Below are 4,908 nucleotides of genomic sequence, written 5' to 3'. Positions count from 1 at the left end.
AGCTAGTAGGCATCTTAGAGACGCTTAGCTAGACTGTTCTAATACTAGAGCAAATGCTACGAAGCTAAAAGAGGTTATAAGGCATAAGTAAGGGCGGAGATACATGCTACCTACGTAATTACTAAACGCGAGACACGTAATACTACTAATACTACTTTATAAACTATTTTTATTATTTATATAGAGTATGGTGTTGTGCTAGAGAAAAGCAACGTAAGCGATACTATAGACATGTAAATAGTATTTAAAGTAAGCTTATATTTTGTCTTCTATTTACTATCTAAGCTAACACCTATTTAACAGTCTTCTCTTTTAGGCAACAGTATTACCTCTAGTTTCTCCTTTAACTGCTTCTAGAAGGTCTATTCTACTGCTACTACTAGTACTAATAATAAGACAATTAATGCCTACACTAGTAGAGATCTGCTACCTTGTACAGCCTCGCATATATAGAAGATTAAGTAACTAGCTTAATCTATTTCGCGATAGTTTATAAGTGTAACTAAAAAGAAGATAGGTCTAAAGGCTTTATTAAGCTATCTAAATTAATAGTACTGCTACGCTTTGCTAGAATATTATTATGCGCAAGAGCTTACAATATACTTAAATTAAGTATAGATAGGTTATTAGTATCTACTTATACTATTTACATGTAAGGCTATAATACCTTTCTTTTAACTCTTAGTTCTCTCTTTATTAATTTTCCTCTCTAATATACCCTGTTTTGTCTAAGCTCTCTAATAAAGAGCTCTCTAACAAACTATAAGACACCTATCTTGCCTTTATAAGAACCTTCTTTTATTCTACTACTTACCTTTTACTTGCTATTGTTTGCATAAATGTTCGCTAGTCTTGTTCTAGTATATTAGTTATAACACTCTTTTACTATTTTCTCTTTAATATAAAAGTGCCTCTTTGCTTATATAATATATTTACTAGAATTTCTATATAATTAATCTATTCTTATTTAATCTAATTTATTAGCATGTAGTATAACTACAAGTCTCTATACGTAAGTCTTATAGCCTCTTTAAGAACTTTGCCTACCTTTCTTATAGTGTAGCATTAGCGTAGAATAGATCTTCTTACTTAGCGGCGCTATGTTTCTTAGCTAGTTACTTTTAATTAAAGGTAAAGTTTAGGTAGCTTATTAACAAACAAACGTAAATAAGTACTTAAGCTCTAGACCTACGTTTATAGTAGCGCGTAAAACTTTGTCCTATTCTATATCTATATCTATATTCGCTTTATGCTTGCTTTACCTTATCCGCCTAGAGCACGAAGTATTTAAGGATTATAGCTAGCTACTCCTTCTTTCTCTTCTCTAAGTTAGTTTTGCGGCTCTAAGGCACAAGACGCTGTAATACTAGTACTAGATTCTAATTTAGAGGCACGATTTTTAACGCTAAGACTAAAGGTAGAAACATGCTTAACTTACAATAATGCTAACGCGCGCTTACGGTTCCTAAAGTAAGGGCTAAAATTAGCGGTCTAGCCTAGAAACTTAGCACGATTTCTAACGTTAAGCCTAATAGTAGAACTTAGTTAGCCTGCAATAATGCGCGCTTCTAATTTCTAATAAGAAGGCTAATAGTGCTAAAGTTATTTGTCTACAACAGCGTAAGGTTCTAGTCTAGAAAGTTTAAAGCGTTAGCCTACGACAACGCGTAGTTCTTGTCTAGAACGCAATTTCTAACACTAAAGCTAATAGTGCTAACATGCGCGACGTTTAACTATTCTCTATTCTAGTCTAGAAACTGCCGCTAACTAAGAGAGTGCGCGTCTGCCTTTTATAGAAGTATTAGTTGTCGTCTTTACCTACCTTGCTCTTAACCTTAACGCTAATTTTACGGCCTGTAACGTTACTACCTACTAGAATACACGAGGTAGGTGTCTTATTATACTTCTAGTACACTATCTCTATATTCTGCGCTAGAAGCTTACCGCCTATAAGAATAGTAAGAGTAGAGTACTTCTCTATATCTAGGTTGCTAAACTTGCTGCTAGCGCGAGTACGTCTAATAGAGATGCTAAAGGTGCCTAAAAGTTTCGCACTATTTAACAAAGAACTACTCTAATTTATTTCTAGTATATAATTAAAATAATTAAGCTCTTCTTCGCCTTTAGGCATTCTTAAGGTACGTATTTCTCTTTTCTTTCTTCCCCTCTTTCTCGAACTTAGGTAATAGCTCCTGTAACTAAGTTACAATCTGCTTCTAGAGTACTTCTTCTTTTTCGTATTCTTTTTAGCTATAATTTAGTTGTTATTACTATCTTTGTAGGTTTAACTTCTAGATAGAGCAGAGTTCTTTTTACGTCTTCTTTTTACGTCTTTTAGAGAGCGGTACGTACCTCCCCTATTACAGCAGCTAGCTCTTAGCTCCTTCTTCGTTAACAGAGCTTTAGCGCTCTAGAGAACAGGTAACAGCGTATAACGGCGTCCTTCTAGATATATAGCAACATAGATAGCTAGGTAGCTAAAGGCCTTAAGAGCACCTTGTAAGGAAGCTATTCGTTAGACCTAAGAGTTAAAGCTTAATGTTATAGCTATTATTAAAGTATTTAGCTTCTATTTTTCTCTCTCTAAAGCTTCTCTCTTTACTACGCTCTTCTATCTTTTAGCATTCTAATATAGACGACGCTTAGTTCCCTTTATTACTCTACTCGTATAATTAGAGCTATAACACGCTATTACTAGAGCGCACCTTTAACACAGAAAAATAAAGCCTTTTACTTCTAGTCTTCTATGTGTATAAGCAGGTAGAAGAGACGCTAGTAGAGTATTAGAAGATAGAGAGGTGCTATAGAGTACGTACGCGGAATATTAAAGACTATAAGATAGAGTTTAAGGCAAGTGTAGATATTACAATATAGTTTATAATATTAAGTTTAGTATTATAGAGTACTATAATAGACTTTGTCTCTTATTATTATCTTGTTATGTTTTATGTTAGCGGGTAGAGAATATAAGAAGGTCTAATAAGAGCTAGCAGAGAAGAAGGTGCTATAGAATATTAGACAGCTAATAGAATTACGTGCGGACGTGTTAAGAGAAAGGCTTAGCGCGTTACAGCTCTACGTTTAATAGATTTTAAGGAACTAGCAACATTCGCTAGCAAGTATCTACAAGCAAGCCGCGCATCGCGTACCTAAGTATCGCAACACTATAACGCGCCCGCTTTGCATGTCTGCGCGAATTCGCTAGCAACGTGTATTACCTTCTAAGCCGCTACACTACTATATTAAGAATACTACACACGACCCTAAGGCTTAGGTTCTAATAACTAATTCTTCTAACTTCTAGTTTTAGAGTTGTATACAGTTTAGACATATAGTAGTAATAAAGGCACTAGATCTTAGCTAGCTAGATACGAATTATACAACTTTAGAGAGAATGTTTAGTAATTAAGTACTAAATAGGTGCTTATACTAGCAGAGGCATTACTGTATATAGATTCTCTACTAACTATTACATACTAGGTTCGTAGAGCAACCTAAGCTTCGTGTTTTAAAGGTAAAGTTATTAGCTATTACTCGCAGAAAGGCTTAGAATTCTAGAATAATTCTTGTTATATTCTAGAAGCTAGAGAACGCTATGCTATACTTTTGCGTCTTTCTACTAGCTAGCGGTAGCGTAGCGATTAATATTATTTCGCTAGATAGTTCTAGAGAAAGATCTATCTCTCTAATTAGTTTAGTAAACCTATCTTCTAGATTATTAGAAAAGAATAGATATGTTATATTTATAGACCTATTCTAATCTAGATATCTATTAGCTAAGTAGTATTATACTACTAATTAGAGAGTAGTAATACGTTATAATAAACTTCTCTCTTATTATCTCTTTATAGTCTACGTAGACTTTATCTACTTCTATCTTTACTAATTCTATATTATACTACTCTAACTATAATATCTTCTATACTATAAATACTTCTATTTTATCTAGATTAAATACTTATCTATATTTCTTCTATTTATTAATATCTATATACTATTATAGCTAGATAAAGAGAAAACTATAAGTATTATTAAAGCTATATAAAAAAAGTATATAAAGCTATATAGTTTCTAAATTCTTAGATTATTTAATAAAGCTAGAGACTTCTTTCTTTTTATAGCTTAGCTACTTTACTTTTTCTTTTTCTAGAATATACTTATAGATTTCTAGATATTTAAAGTACTATATAGATATATTAGATAGCTAGTTATTATTATAATTCTAATCTAGATTAATTAGCTAATTCTAAAAAAGCTACTATAACGCTAATATAAATAGCTACGCTAGTCTAATATATAACTATTTAAGATCTATAACTCTAATAACTATAAGATTATTATTATTTTTAAAAATTAAGTTAGCTAAACTAAGATTATTATAGATAAGTTTAAAAAAACTATAATTATACCTCTTATATACGTACCTAGATACTAGAGATACTAGAATCTTAAATAAGACGTACTTCTTTTTAGCGTTAAATAGCCTAGCTACTAAGTTAGACTATTAGATTAGCTACTTATAGTCTTACCTAATAATGTACTTAAAGTACTCTATTATAGTTAAGAAACCTTAAGTTTAGTTATCTAGAGACTATCTAGTTAGTTCTAATTCTATTTATATTAAATAGAAATAGAAGTAACGTACTTTATAAGTAAACGTGTTATATAAGCAAACGTGTTACCTTCTCTTAGTAATAAAAATTAATAAAAATTAACCTATTTTTCTTAAATAACTAAGCAAAACCTTAATATTTTTCTATAAAGATTTATATATATATTCTCTATAGTAGATTATACCTTATAGTAAAGTTATACTAAGATATATTACGTAATTAAAAAGCTATACGTATTTAACTAACTTTTAAGAAAAAATCTAGTTTTCTTCTAGTAAGTACTATTATATCTCTA

Source organism: Trematosphaeria pertusa (genome assembly GCF_010094035.1).
Source record: "Trematosphaeria pertusa strain CBS 122368 unplaced genomic scaffold BU26scaffold_13, whole genome shotgun sequence".
Lineage (NCBI taxonomy): Eukaryota > Fungi > Ascomycota > Dothideomycetes > Pleosporales > Trematosphaeriaceae > Trematosphaeria > Trematosphaeria pertusa.
Note: the sequence above shows the minus strand (reverse complement) of the source record.